This window comes from Myotis daubentonii, chromosome 2 (assembly GCF_963259705.1).
Source record: "Myotis daubentonii chromosome 2, mMyoDau2.1, whole genome shotgun sequence".
NCBI classification, from domain to species: domain Eukaryota; kingdom Metazoa; phylum Chordata; class Mammalia; order Chiroptera; family Vespertilionidae; genus Myotis; species Myotis daubentonii.
Genome location: NC_081841.1, coordinates 94,000,652 through 94,016,898, shown reverse-complemented (window position 1 = coordinate 94,016,898; position 16,247 = coordinate 94,000,652). Strand labels below are relative to the sequence as shown.

The window sequence follows — 16,247 nt, the reverse complement described above, 5'->3', positions numbered from 1 at the left end:
CATTTATCCTTCCTAAGAACCTTAGGAAGAAAATATTTCTATTATCTCCTCATGGTCTGTATGTCTCAAAGCTCCGCCTTCCAATTAGATGCTTCTGTAAACCCTTCCTGTATCGAAAAGGCTGCACTGCCATTGCCAGGCACGTATTTAGTAATAATAACCAGCATTTTTCTTGAGTGCTTACAACAACCTGGCTGTTGTTCTGGGCATTTTATATTATTAGCTCATTTATTCCTCAGGCCAATCTTATAAGGTTGGTATTATTATCTGTCTCATTTTATAGATGAGGATAAAAGACCTTAAGCATCAGATCGACCTTCGTTCATCCTTGCTGGTTCCTTCGCACACAAGGTTATAGGCTAATACATGGCAAAGCTAGAAATTAAACCTTCACATTTGGGGCTCAGGGGTTTCATTCCTAACTACATAGCCATACAGCTTCTAAAACAGTTCACTCTTACCAGAAATGTTGACGTTGTTCCTGCTGGCTCCTTTGCAATTCCACGTGGTGGTAGAGAGTGGATGTGGGGTCCCTCAGTTACTATTAGACTTGCGCTCAGCCTGGGGAGGCACAAGGCTTGGCCCCCTGAGAACTCCTTTCCACATAAAAGCTCCGGCCTGGGGTGCGGGCCTGGCCCAGGGAGGCCTGGGCAGTCAAGCTTGCCTCTCTTGGTGGATCGAATGCCCTCTCAGGGCAGATGGGTGAGTTGTGCCTATTGTGATCCTCTTTCAGGGGGACCCAGGACTGGGATGGTGCATGTGCGGAGCCCTGTCCTGGGCCTGTGAGAGGCTCTGAGAGGCAGAAAGGACTCCTTCAAGAGCTCCGCTCCTCAAGGTCCCTCGGCGCTAATTAAAGGATGTGCCCTCCATGTGGTCAATTCTGACAGGCCCACGGCTCTGAGCACCTATATCAGGGCAGAAACTGCAGTCCCAGGGGCCCTGATGTGCTCCCCTTGGGGCTTTCCGAAATCCCTCCTGACGGAAACCAACCCTCCACGATGGGCATTCAACTCCCCACCCATCTTTAGGCTGCGACCCCCACGGAGCCTCCTCTGATTGACTTCTCCGACACCTCCCTCTGAATTGCTAAGTTCTTGCTGGGCAACACTTAGGCACCCAGGATGTGCTCTCCTGGGCTACTGTTAATCTCTGTAATTCTTCAGGTCTTGGTTCCTCAGCCTCTAACCAGTGTTTGGCACATCATCTGATTGGCAAAGGTTTATTGACGTGCCTGCTAGCTTCATCACTCAGGTAATGCCTGGCCAGCACCACGGTCAGGCATCCAGCAGGGTACGTTCTCCATTGAGAGGGGACACCAAAGGTCATCAAATAAATATTATAGCATGTCTCCTCAATTTCATCTATTGATAGAAAAATCAAATTTGTAAATGAACATATATAAACAATGTAGACTGAGCTAATTAAGTTGGAGTAAGGGATCTGCAGGTCATAGATAACATGTCTTTCCTTAATAACCTACCCTAGAATAGTTAGCAATCCTTCACATGAGAAAGTACTTCTGATCATCTAGCTTAAGTCCTTCATGCTGCTGCTGCTGTCCATCTCTAGATCCTGGCCTCAGGGAAACACAAAGGTCTATAATGCAGGGGTGGCTAGTTGGCCTTTCTTCCTAGTTGAAGCTTTCCCTCCACCCTGTTTTTGGTCTCTGGTAGGAAATGAGTGGATGGACTCTTTACATTGTTCTTCGCAGAAAGAGGGCCTGCTCATTTTTTGTTATCAAATGCCAGAGATCTCAGTTCTGTGGCAGACGGCTCACAGCGATGCCTTTGCCTCCTCAGTCTGGGCAAGACCCATATCTCACCATCCGGAGCAGAGCTGGCCGTTTGGCAGTCTTCTCCCATCATTAACAAGATGCTCACAGGGCAGGCAGCAGCACTGCCAGCTTGCTGATTAATAGTGATCAGTGAGTGTTTAGGAAACATGGTGCTTGGGTTTGATGAGTCGGCAAATACAAAGGAGAAGCGCTGGGTTTGGGGAAGGACACTGTTGGGGTCTAGAGAGCACAGTAGGAGGTGGTCTGGACACTTCTGTTCTTCCATCTCATGACTCCATCCAGAAAGGACTCTGTACTCAACCTTTAGAGGGTGGGAAGAGGGAGAGGGCCCTGTGGCCTTCCGTCACAGGGCCTCTCTGAGAAGAATGGAATCTTGAACAGGAACAGAAGTGACAGATGTCTGCCTACTGAGGCCTCTGCTCAGAGTGGAGAGGGCCAGCTCTGTGACCTCCCGCAGCCCTGCTCTGAATTCTCAGCATCTTTGACAGGCGCTGGGCGTGGTGCCTCAGCTGCCTGCCAGTGGGGCTGTGTTGCCAGCCTCTGCACCCTGGGCGCCCATCCCACTCCTGGCCAGCTCAGTTCTTTTGACAAGCTTGCTGCAGTTTCTTTTGAAACATTCTTCAAGACCTCATTTCTCAGCAATTAGTCAATGTGCTGTCACGTGTTTAACAGGCAAGAAAGCTGGGAGACAAAGTCATCCACAGCTGGAGCTGGGAATTGTTCTCACCAGAGTGGCATGCTCTGTCTGAAACGTTTGAGGCCTCTTTGGGTCGTTCTCTCCCAGGGATGACTAAAGCAGGGGTGGAGAAGGAAGAGCCCTTACTTTGGGCAGGCTGAGTGGAGGAAGATTTGCTAAGTCACAACTTTCCTTTTGTAAGAACTTGTATCTTCGAACCTAACTCCGGTGATCTGGAGCCTAAAGAAGGGAAGAAGGGACCAAAGAAGTGACAAAAGGCAATGAATTAAAGGGGAGGAGGCACTTGGGCAGCTCTGCTTCAGCAACAATAGGATCTGCAAAGGTATTGGGCCAATCTAATTCCATCAGGAAAGGCTGTGAGGATTTTTAATCATAACTGTGAGTGAGAGATTTCTGAAATATTTGCCTTTATTTTTGCTCCATTCTCTGCTCACCTCTAACAATTTTCTTTACAGGGATGAAAGGGGTTATCATCACACAAGGCCAGAGCTAACACTTATATAATACTTGCTATATTTGTTAAACTATCACAACAACCCTATGAAGTAGGCACTCTTATCTAATCTAATAAAAAACAAACATGCAAATTGACCATACCTTCACTACACCTTAAGCCACGCCCACCAGCCAATCAGAGCAACTATATGCAAATTAATCCAACCAAGATGGCAGCCGGCAGCCACGGAGCTGGAGCAAGCAGGAGGCTTGCTTGCCCCAGTAATGGAGGAAGCCAAGCTTCCCGCCTGCCGCGGCCTGCTCTGAGCTCCATTGAAGGCAACAAAGTTTCAATTAGAGAAGGTAAATAAATCTCAGAATAAAAAAGAAAAAAAGGAGAGGCTGGGAGCTTCTGTCGCTGGGGGCTTGGCCTGCCTAAAAATGGCCCTCAGCCCCTCACCCAGACTGGCCAGGCAACCCAGCAGGGACCTCCACCCTGATCCAGGACACCCTTCAGGGCAAACCAGCCAGCCCCCACCCATGCACCAGGCCTCTATCCTATCTAATAATAGACAAACATGGTAATTGACCATACCTTCGCTATGACTCCCATTGGCTAATCAGCACAATATGCAAATTAACCTCCAACAAAGATGGCAGCTAATTGCATACTGCAGGCAGGGTGGGACAGTGTGAGTGCGAGCTGCCATCCAGGCCCCCATGTGCGACCCCAGAAGCTGCCTGCCTGCCACCCGTGATGGATCTGATCCCGGGTCGCAGGCCGGCCCCAGAAGCCCCAGAAGCCACCTGATATGGCAGTAACTCTATCAGTAAGCACTCTGAAAGTCAGTGGCATAAATGCACCAATTAAAAGACAGATTATGAGGATGAATCAAAAACAAAACCCACTTTAGATATAAAGACACATATAGATTAAAAGTAAATGAATATATGCCTGTTTTTCTCAGTGGATAGAGCATTAGCCTGTGGACTGAAGGGTCCCAGGTTCGATTTCAGTCAAGGGCATGTACCTCAGTTGCTGGCTTGATCCCCAGTCCCTATCAGAGCATGTGCAGGAGGCAACCAATCAATGTGTCTCTCCCTTTCCCTTCACTCTCTCTAAAATTCAATGGAAAAATATCCTTGGGTGAAGATTAACAAAAACAAAGTAAATGGATTAGGTAACATTAAAGAGATTATAAGAAAAATATATTTCAAATTTTGTTAGTTGTATAATGGTTATGTTTAAATTATTAACACCTAAGAAATTGCATGAAGGGTACATATAATATGCTGTAGTATTTTATAGTTTTTTTACATGTATGAGATTATTTCAAATTAAAATATTAAAAATTAATAAAATATTAATTAAAATGTATCTGCATTACATGAAAAATCTCCTAATTGCTTCTAGCATAATTTATTAAATTGTGCTAAAATTTACAAGGGTTCAATTAAAAGATATCTTAATTCTAAATCAGGGTCCTCAAACTATGGCCCACGGGCCACATGCAGCCTGCCAAAAACATTTATCCGGCCCGCCGGGTGTTTTTGCTGCCGCTGCCTGTCCTGCTTAGCAGCCGACTCGTCCCGGGCCCACAGTGCACATGTGTGGAATGTTTGAGGGACAGTGAACTGGCCCCCTGTTTAAAAAGTTTGAGGACCTCTGTGCTAAATGATATAATAGCAAATATATAATAGTGCAATTATAAGCACTTATCTGAAAATAAAAATTTAAAGAAGTGAATTTAAAGAAGGAATTAGCCAAAGAAAATATATGCACAACCCATGGACACAGACAACAGTATGGTGATGGCCAGAGAGAAGTGGGGAACAAGAGCTGGGTAGAGGGGGCAAAAGGGGGGAAATAGGGACATCCTGTATAAAAATAATAAAAAGCTAATATGCAAATTGACTGAACAGCAGAATGACCAGTTGCTATGATGCGCACTGGCCACCAGTGGGCAGACGCTCAATGCAGGAGCTGCCCCCTGATGGTCAGTGCACTTCCATATGGGGAGTGCCACTCAGCCAGAAGCTGGCTCATGGCTGGCCAGCTCAGAGGTGGTGGCAGGAGCCCCTCCCACCTCCGTGGCAGCACTAAGAATGTCCAACTAACGGTTTAGACCCGATCCCTTAGGGGCCTAAGCCTTTAGTCAGAAATCCCCTGAGGGCTCCCTGGCTGCCAGAAGGATGTCTGACTGCAAGCTTAGGCCTGATTCCCCAGGGAGTGGGCCTAAGTCAACAGGTGGACATCCCCCAAGGGGTCCTGGACTGCAAATGGGCACAGGCCGGGCTGAGGGACCCCCGACACTCCTGAGTGCACAAATTTTTGTGCACCGGGCCTCTAGTCCTATATAATAAAAGGGTAATATGCAAACTGACCCTAACAGCAGAAGGACTGGGAATGACTGGTCACTATGACACACATTGACCACCAAGGGGCAGACGCTCAATGCAGGAGCTGCTCCCTGGTGGTCAGTGCGCTCCCACAGGGGGAGCTCTGCTCAGCCACAAGCCAGGCTGATGGCTGCCAGTACAGCGGTGGTGGTGGGAGCCTCTCCCGCCTCCTCAGCAGCACTAAGGATGTTAGACTACAGCTTAGGCCTGCTCCCCACTGGCAAGTGGACATCCCCCAAGGGCTCCCGGGCTTTCAGAGGGATGTCTGATTGCCAGCTTAGACCCAATCCCCCAGGGAGCGGGCCTAATCCAGCAGGTGGTCATCCCCAGAGGGTTCCCAGGCTGCAAGAGGGCACAGGTTGGGCTGAGGGATCCCCCCCCCCCCCAGTGCACAAATTTTTGTGCACCAGGCCTCTAGTTACCCCATATTCCAGATGGAGAAATTGAGATACAGAGGCTGAATGATGATCTGGATCAGAAAGCTCAAAAGCATTAGAGCTATGATTTGATTGTAGGAATTCTGGCTCCATTATACTCTACTGTATTCCTATTTATAGAGCATGGGCTATGCACCATGCCCTGTGCCTGGTTCTGGGGAAACCATCTGCAGTCTGTAGTCTCACTGTGAGGTCTTGCAGTTTTGATGTCTAGAAGTCTTGGAGTGTTTGGTCCCAGACATCTCTGGGAGGGAAGGGCTTGAGCTCACTTTCAAATAAGTTAAAGCCAAAAGTAAACTCAATCTAAGTAAACCCTTCCATACTCAAATTCTAGTATGATCAAATATATGAGCTCTGAGGCAACACAGGAAGTAGTGGCTCTGCTGAAAAGCAAATAGTACAAGATCTTTTAGTCCCTGTGATTAAATTCCCTAACAGAAGGATTAAAGCCACAAACCCATCCCAAACTTGCTCAACTCCTGATTGGATTGAACTGACTAGCCCATCACTCTAGCTGCCTAGTGAACAAAGGAAAAAACAGTACTTTTTGGAAAAGACAACAATAATAAAAACTAACAGCTGGTAGTGTTCCTTACACATTATCTACAGTATAAAATAATTATTATAAGATGTGCAGAAACAGGAGAATTTGGTTCATAGTCAAGAGGAAAATTAATCAATAGAAACAGACCTATAGACAGCCAAGGCCTTGGAATTACCAGAAAAAACACTTTAAAATAACTATAATACATATGATTTTTAAAAAATCTCCAAGAGAAGATGTATATAATAGATGAAATTCTACAATAAAAGTATAAGATCTAAACCAGATATTTATTGGATAAGATTAATAGCAAATAGGATACATAGAAAGAAAAGATCTATGAACTTGAGGACAGATCAGTAGAAATCATCCATAAAGAGAGAAAAAAATTGACAACAAGCTCAGTGATTTGTGGGACAGAAACAAGTGGTAAAACATGTGAGTTCCAGAGGAGAAGAAAAAGAATAGGAAAGAAAAATATTGGAAAAAGTATAGGCAGATAAATTTCAAAAAGTGATAAAAAAAACTTAGTTTGCTCAAGCAATGAAGCCACATCTGAAACAACTGGAATTACCACCTGATTATGTTTATGATAATCCCTGGTCATTCTCTAAGATCCATCTCTGTCTTCTGCATCGACCACATAGGCACACTGAATGGGGATGTGGGTCTCCGGGAATTCATCTCCTGGACTGATGGGCCTCATGGAAATAGTGTCAGTTCAGAGCCAGTGTCCAGTAATCCTCAAAACTCTGTCTTTTTCTTCTCCAATGTTATCACCCTAATAAATGGCTGCAAGCCTTCGTAGGGAAGGCTGGAGAATGATTAACAGCATCAGTTCTTGGCAGTGCAACAGGATTTCCCCCCAGGGGACATGGATTTTCTTTCATTCAAGGGGTTCTGTAAACTAACTCAAGTTTGGGAATCATGGAGGGACTCTGACTCTGGTGATTCAAACTAGACTTCTGCTCACCAGATCTACTAGTATAACTTTTCTGCTTAAACATATTAAGCAAGAATTTAGTATGATTCCCTTCTGAAATACTATAATCAAGAATTTAGTATGATTCTCTTCTGAAATACTATAATCAAGCAGTGAACATCAGAGATCTTTGCAATTCAAACTATTTTGAAAATCTTTGGCTCCCATATCCTTCATGGTAACCATGCCCACCTCATCTTTGGTGATTACGTGCTGCAATTTAACCCCCACTACCTCAGGATCTCAGTTTGATGTTATCCCCATAGTATTCAGGGATCTCAGTTCAGTGGTAGAATTCCTCCTGTAATTTCTGACTTATAGAGAAGAGCCACCACAGAGCTCTTCAAGGATGCTGGCCTCCTCTCACAAGTTTATTTCACACAGCTGTGGTGAAAGGTGTGCTCTCTGGTGTTGGTGAGTAGGTCTCACACGATAATTGCACACTAACCTTCTGATTTCCCTGAACCTCTGGGTACCCCCCTCTTTGGCATACTGAGAAAGTTCTGACATTTAAATTTCATTTAATGTAGGCTAATGTTGGGTCCATATTTCAGTCAACAAACCAAACGAATAGTTAGGAGCATTTCGAGCCCCTGAAGCTAAAATGGTGAACCCAGAATCTCTGGCTAGTGGTCCTATATCAATAAACTTGGCCCGTCCAGCTTTATTTTCCATTCATGTTGATCTCACACTCTTAATATACATTTCCAGCCCTGGTCAGTTTGTTCAGTGGTTAGAGTCTTAGCCCATGCACTGAAGGGTCACAGGTTCAATTCCAGGTCAAGGGCACAAACCTGGTTTGCAGGTTTGATCCCTGATCCCAGTCAGGCACGTGCAGGAGGTCACCAATCGATGTTTCTCTCACATCACTGTTTTTCTCTCTCTCTCTCCATCTCCCTCCCGGGCTTCCACTCTCTCTAAAAATCAATGGAAAAAATATCCTTGGTTGAAGATTAACAAAAAATAAAATACATTTCCATATATATTCCCTAGTTTTCAGTCTATATAAATAAAAATTATCATGCATTTCTTTTCGTGTGTATCACATCTCCCAATGAGTCACTCTTTATACCCTTTGGGGACTGCTTGGAGTTTAATATAATTGTAGGGGTAGCAGCCAATAAGGTTGGTGGGGGTAGGTCCTGGAAATCAGCAGTACCTTGCTAGCAAGTTCCTCAAGGGAGGCCAATGTGATTCTTCAGAAAAACAAAAAACAAACAAACAAAAAACCTCCCTCAGGCAGGGATAGAAGATGCTTCTACTGGCAAAGAAAACTCTGTCATTTAGGGACTTGAGGTTCAACTTCATTAGAATTTGACCATATGCTCCAATTCCAAAATTCAAGATCCCATTTCTTCCCAATAGAGGCCTCAACTTTAACAAAAGAGACTCTGCAGGGATGGGAATTCAATTTGTGTTATAATTTAGGCACTTGCAGGATTAGACTTCGGATTTGGTTTGCAGAAATCTTAGCCCTGCACCTACAGGAAATGCCACCGCTGCCCACTCACCCCCCGCCTCACCCCTCCACCCCCGCCCTGAGAACTTATAGAAGCTTCTAGGTGCTATATTCAGACCCTGAACTGGAAAATTTAAATCCTGTGCTCATGATTTGTTTTCTCCAAGATTTCTAGCAAAGTTAGTAGTAATCATCCAACTAACCCACTCCATTATATATATTTTTTAAAATATATTTTATTGATTTTTGACAGAGAGGAAGGGAGAGAGACAGAGAGTTAGAAACATCAATGAGAGAGAAACTTCGATCAGCTGCCTCTTGCACACCTCCTACTGGGGATGTGCCCGCAACCAAGGTACATGCCCTTGACCGGAATCGAACCTGGGACCTTTCAGTCCGCAGGCCGACGCTCTATCCACTGAGCCAAACCGGTTACGGCCACTCCATTATATTATTCCTCGTTTTGACCAAAATGTGCTAAGGTAGCAAATGCTCGGCCACCCAGTCTTGTCTTCTATAGATACTTTATTACAGGTATCTCAAGCTAAACTTGAGTAACTTCTTTGCCATTTCATGCCAGTGACTACCAGTACCCCCTTTACCAATGGCAATAGAGCTATTAGTGCCTTTAAAACTCAGAACTTATTCAGAGAACACAACTTCAGGTTCTGTTCCTTAGGAACTATTCTTGGTACCAATCTCTATATCAGTCAGGGTTCAACAATGGAAGCAGATCCAGTAGGATTTTTTATATATATCCATGTCTGGTGTTGGAGCTTTAAGTCTACAGAACAGGTAGCTAGAAAAGAAATTTGGATATAAAATAAGGGGAGATCAGGAGCAGCTAGAACCCATAAGCACAAGATTGAACCTTACAACAGGTTGAAACAAGTATTCATTCTATTGCCTTTGACCTTGGTGACAAGCATATCCTATAGAGCCTGGGGTGTTTCACCACGGAAATGCGCACCTGGCCCAGGAGTTAGAGAAGCTGATTTTGAAGGCAGAACAATTGTACATCTGCCAATGACATATGTGCATTATAAAATGGTTCCTGCCTCCTTTTTGCCTTCTAAATCTCACAAGAGTATTTCTTGTAACCTCTCCTAACTAGAAATATAATGGAAAGAGAATTCTGTAAAATGTAGTTCAGGTGGCCAAGGTGACATGTTACAAAGCCACTGAACATGTGTGCACAGAGCTTAAAAACATAAAGCAAAATCTACAGAACTAGGTGGAGAAAAATACAAATCCCCAACCAGAAGTAAAGATTTGTTTTAATGCTAGTTTATTGGTAATTGATAGAACAAATGTACCAAAAAAAAAAAAAATCAGTAAGGCTGGAGAAAATTTGAACAATCTTCTGATATTATCAAATAATCTGACCTAATTGGCATTTCTAGAACATTGCACCACCAATCTATAGAATACACATTTTTTTAAAGGGCAGATTGAAATATTCAGTAAGATAGATATGCTGGGCTACAAACAAATCTCAATGAATTTCAAAAGGTTGAAATTATGCACAGTATATATCTCTCTATATAAAACCCTAATATGCAAATAGACTGAACGGTGGAACAACCGAACAACTGGTTGCTATTATGTGCACTGACCACCAGGGGGCGTGCATGGAACATGGCGGGATGGTGGAGCAGGTGAGCAGGGGTGCCAGATCAAGGTGGGGTGCTGGTCGCTGTCATCGGGGTGAGCCTCTAGTGGTTACTGAAATTTCTTTGCTCCAATGTGCCACGGTCCTGCCCAGTGCTCATACCTGCTGCCAGCGCCAGCCCCACTCCCACCTGCAGCTGGCGCTGGAGCCACTGCTTGCACCTGCTGCCGGTGGCTGGTGCTGACCCTGATGGCTCGGTGCCGTCAGTGGGTGCGAGTGGTGGCTGCAAGCCACAATTGCCCCTGAAGGCTTCTTCACCTTCACCTGCTCCTGAGGGGTGATCAGGGCAGCAGCTGCCACTTGCACCTGCTGATGCCACCGGCTCTGCTCGCACCCACTGCTGGCGCCGGCCCCAATCACTCTGCGCTGTCAGTGGGTGTGAGTGGGGCCAGTGCTATCAGCATATGGGAGTGGTGGCAGCAGGAACAGGGCTGCAGGCAGACAGGGGACCAGGGCCACAGTGGGAGGGGCCAGGCATGGGCACAGAGGATGGGGCCGAGACCTGCCCCTGTGCCTACTACAACCTCACGGCCCACAGTTCCTTTCAAGGTGCACGAATTTGTGCACTGGGCCCCTAGTTTTTTCATAATAGAATTAAATTAGAAACCAGAAGCAATACATTTTCTAGAAAATCTCCAAATATTTGGAAATTAAGCAGCACTGAGAACAGGGTCAGGAAGAAATCACAGGAAGTTAGAAAATATTCCAAATGGAATGATAATGAAAACAATGCTGTGAAATGAATGTCCCCTCAGATTTCATATGTTAAAATCCTAACCCCCAGTATGATGATATTAGGAGGTGTGGCCTCTGGGAGGTAACTAGGGCATGAGGGCCAGCCCTCATGAATGGGATTAGTACCCTTCTTAGAAGACACATGTCTCGCTCTTCTGTCTGCCATGTGAGGACACAAGGAGCAGGCAACCACCTGCAAACCAGGTACCGGATCTGCAGCACCTTAATCTTGGATTTCCAAACCTCCAGAATGTGAGAAGTAAATGTTTGTTTTTTTAAGCCGCCCAGTCTAAGACATTCTGTTATAGCAGCCTGATCTAAGACAAACAACATATGAAAACTTGGAGGATGCAGTTAAAGAAATCTTTAGAGGAAAATGTATAGCTTAAATGCTTTTATTAGAAAGCAAAAGTATAAAATCCATAATCAAAGCTTCCACCTTATGAAGTAGAGAAAGAAGAGCAAATAAAATCCACATAAGTCAAAGGAAAGAAATAATAAAGATGAGAACAGAAATCAATGAAGTAGAAATAAAACATTAAAGAAAATCAACAGAGCCAAAAGTTGGTTTTTGAAAATACTAATTAAATCAATAACACCTAACTAGACTGATCAAGAAAAAAATCTTAGAAAACACAGATTATAAATAAATGAAGGCAAGGACATTACTACAGATCATAAAGACACCCAACAGTCATTACAGACTATTATAACAATACTAGTGGCCTGGTGCACGGATTTTTATACATTGAAAGGAAAATAATTAGAAGAAATATTTTAATATTGCTATTTGCCCCTTCTCTGTAATGAAAGTGTTAGAGCTGCTGCTGGTTGCCACCTGTGGGTGATCGGCAGGGCAATCAGGCCCCACTCCCACCCGCCTTGGCCTGGTGCTGCCCACTCATCTGCTCCACCATCCCGCCAGGCTTTCGTCGGGGTCCATTGGGGCAAGCAGTGCCTCCACTGTTGCCTGATGCCAGCACCATGTCACCAACGCCGGTCATGGTCCGTGCTGCCCTCTGGTGGTCAGCACACATCATAATGAACAGTCGAAGGGGACAATTTGCATATTAGGCTTTTATTACATAGGATTATGTCCATAAATTTGACATCTTAGCAGAAATGGATAAATTCTTTGGAAAAAAAACACCCTGCCAAAACTGATGTAAGAATGCATAGAAAATGAAAATAGCCTTCTATCTATTAAATAAATTGAATTCATAATTTAAAATCTCCCCACAAAAAAGACTCCAGGCCCAGATGTTTTTACTGGTGAATTATACAGACATTTAAAAAAGGAAAACATTGATCTCACTCAAACCTTTTCAGAAAATGTATAAAGAGATAACATTTCCTGACTTGAATGATTAGCTCAGCATACTAATCAGAGGAGATAAGAGAAAGTTATAATTCTATATCTCTCATAAATACAGATACAAAAATCTGCAACCAAATATTAGTAAATAAAGCCCAGCAATATTTAAGAAGGTAATACATCATGACAAAGAGTTGATGCAACATTTGAAACCAATCTTTAGAGTTCAATACATTAACACAATAAAGGAGAGAAGTGGTAATCATATCAAAAAATGTAGAAAAAGTATGTGACAAAATTCAACACCAATTTATGATAACAATTCTCAGAAAATTAGAAATAGAAGATAACTTGTCATTCCTTCTTGGCCTTTTGGCTAAGATCAAGTGTAGACGATAATCTTTCAGTCTGGTAGAAGACATTTATGGAGAGGCCACAGCTAAAATTATACTTAATGGTGACATTTGTATGTCACTAGAACAAAGGAAGGATGCCTAGCATATTACCGAATGGCCATCCTTGCCAGTGCAATATAGCAAGGGGAAAGAACAAGAAATAAAAGGCAAGATGGAACGGGGATGCAGGGATACACGCAGGGTCCAGGGCATAGCTGCTGTGGTCTCCGCTGTCCCTGTGGCTGCCAATGAGGGATGTGCATGTGGCAGGATTCCTTTTATTTGAAGTTCTTCAGTATCTATTGAACAATAATAGATACAGAGGCAGAGCTGCCTCAAACAGATTGTCAAACTGCAGCGGGAAGGCCGGGAAGGGTTGGGGGGCAGGAGGTAGGGGGGTAAGAGATCAACTAAAGGACTTGTATGCATGCATATAAGCATAACCAATGGACATAAAACACTGGGGGATAGGGGAGGCTAGGGGACTGTCTAGGGCGGGGGGGGGGGATAAAATGGACACATATGTAATACCCTTTGTAATACTTTAAGCAATAAATTAAAAAAAAAAAAAAAGAAACAAACAAAAAAAGTGATTTACTTTGCTTTCTGGCCTCTCATCACACCCCCCTCTGTTCAAGGCCTGACCCCCACACGTGGGCATTTGAAACCTTGTGTGGTTGGAGGACCAAGACAGACTCTCTGGTCAGGGTGTTTGAATGTCTTCAGGAAAAGAACTCTCATTGGGGGGTCTTGTTCATTTGGGAAATGGTATGATATTTATTGATTGTGTCTATTGCCAATGTTTATATCCAATTCTAAGGTTTCTGGAAACGATTCTTGTCTTTGCTGCTCAGAAAAAGTTTACTGAAGACACCAATTCACTGAAAGCACTGAAATGTGCAGTGTCTGTGCTGCGTGACAGTGCAGAGCCACTCCCTACTTTGGACTGCTAGGCCAGCTGGGAGCTGGAGTTGGCCTGGTTGAAGGCGGGCAAGGGGAGCAGATTCAGCATCGCTCACTAAGTTTGGGTAGGACTCTGATGATTTGTTCACTTTAATAAAGACAGATTTTGATTAAAAAAAAAAAGAAGGAAGAAATAAAAGGCATACTGATAGGATAAAAGAAGTGAAATTGTCTCTGTTCACAAATGACAAGATTTTTTTACGTAAAAAAACTAATGAATCTACCAAAATATCCTATTGGAATTAATATGTAAAGGAGCAAAGCTGCAAAGTACAAGGCCAATATATAAACTAACAATTGGAAAGTAAAAATTATAATATGTTGTATATAGTGCCATAAAATAGTTAAGAATAAATTTATTAGTAGTTTAAAAATATGAGACCTTTATACTGAAATCTATAAAATATTGCCAAGAGAAATTAAACAAGACCTAAATAAATGGAGAGCTGTATTTGTGTTCTTGGATTTTAAGACTCAATATTCCTAAGATATCAATTCTCCCCAAATTGCTCTACAGGAGTCAGTGCAGTCCCAACCAACTCCAGCAAGCTATTCTGTATGAATTAACAAACTGCTTCTAAAATCTATATGAAAATGCTGAAGTTCTAGAAAAAACAAAATAATCATGTTAAACAATACCTAAGCTGGAGAACTAACATTTATATTTCAAAGTTAATATAAATCTACGGTGATCAAGTGAGTGTTGAACTGGTATATTAATGGAACAAATCAGAGAAGACACACATATATAGTCAATTGACTTTTACAAAGGTGGCAGCATAATTGAAACAAAGAAAGGATTGTTCCAAAGGATCTCCTCCATGTAATTCAGTGGGGAAAATGAAGCCTGGTGCTCAAGCCATCTACTTGTATGAAGCAAATGAACTCACATCTCTAACTTACACTATGTGTAAAAATTAGTTTGACATAAATTTTAGCCTAAAAGTAAAAGCCATAACTATGAAACTTCTGGAAGAAAGCATAAGAGAATATCTTTGTGACCTTGGGGTAGACAAAGAATAGGCAGGGCACAAAAAATTCTAATCATAAAAGAAAAAACTAATGCTCTCCAGTTCCATACATGCTGAAGTAAAATACCACATGATCTCACTCATTTATGGATAATAAAGACCTTTATAAACTGATGAACAAAAATAGATACAGAGGCAGAGCAGCATGGAACAGACTGTCAAACTACAGTGGGAAGGCCAGGGAGGATTGCGGGGAGGGGGGGTGGTAAGAGATCAACTTAAGGACTTGTATGCATGCATATAAGCATAAGCAGTGGACATAAGACACTGGGGGGTAGGGGAAGCCAGAGGAAGGTCAAGGGGAAAAAAACAAAAGGAGACATATGTAATACTCTATGTAATACTTTAAGCAATAAAACAAAATTAAAGAAAGAAAAAACTAAAAAAAAAAAGGTCTTTATCAAAATTAAAAACTGCTTTTCAAATGACAACATTAAAATCAAAGATTTGGAGAAGACATTCACAATATGTACATCTGATAAAGGATTCATTTCCAGGATATATAAACTCCTATAATTCAATAAGGAAAAGCAAATAGCTCAAAAAAAAATGAAGACACTTCACAAAAGAAGGTATATATGAAGAGTCCATAAACACATGAAAAAAATTATCTACATCAATAGCCATCATGGAAATGCAATTAAAACTACAATGAGATACTAGTTTATATCCACTATAACAGCAATTTTCAACTGGTGTGCTGCCACAAGAATTTTTAAGCATGCAGTATCTGACCTCTGTTCCCTTAGATTGTCAAATAAAAAAAATGACAAGAGCCAACACAGCAATAGCTGTCCAGTGTCAATGAATCAAAATTACCTATTTTTTGTAAAATCAACAAAAAAATATTTTTGGGTGTTCCACGGAATTTTAGTAATTACTCTATGTGCACCATGAGATGAAAAAGGTTGAAAGTCACTGCACTATAATAACTAACATTAAAAAGACTGATAAGTCTAATTGGTCAGCATGTAAAGCAACTTGAGTTCTCATGTATTGCTGGTGGGATCATGAAATGGCACCACTATTTTGAAAAACTGTTAGGCAATTTTAACTATAATTAAACACCTACCCTAAGACCCAAAACCCCACTTCTAGGTATTTACTCAAAGGAAATAGAAACATGCATCTTCAAAAATGCTTATGTGAAAATGTAACACCTTTATTCATAACAATCCAAATACCCATCAACAAGTGAATGGATATGGTCATACAATGGAATACTAGACAACAACAAGAACAAGAATAAGAATGACAACCGTAGCAACAAGAAAAAAGGAACAAACCTTGGATACATGCAAGAAAATGAGTGAATCTCAAAATCTTTGAGCAAAAGAAACAGATACAAAAATGTACATATTGTATGATTCAATTTATATGAAGTTTT

General features: G+C 42.5%; 1 protein-coding gene across 2 annotated transcripts in view; it reads left to right on the top strand.

Annotated features, from left to right (window-relative positions):
- Positions 1–16,247, top strand: part of PRMT8 (protein arginine methyltransferase 8) — a 92,679-nt gene that overhangs the window by 32,518 nt on the left and 43,914 nt on the right. The gene's annotated exons all lie outside the window — the stretch shown is intronic.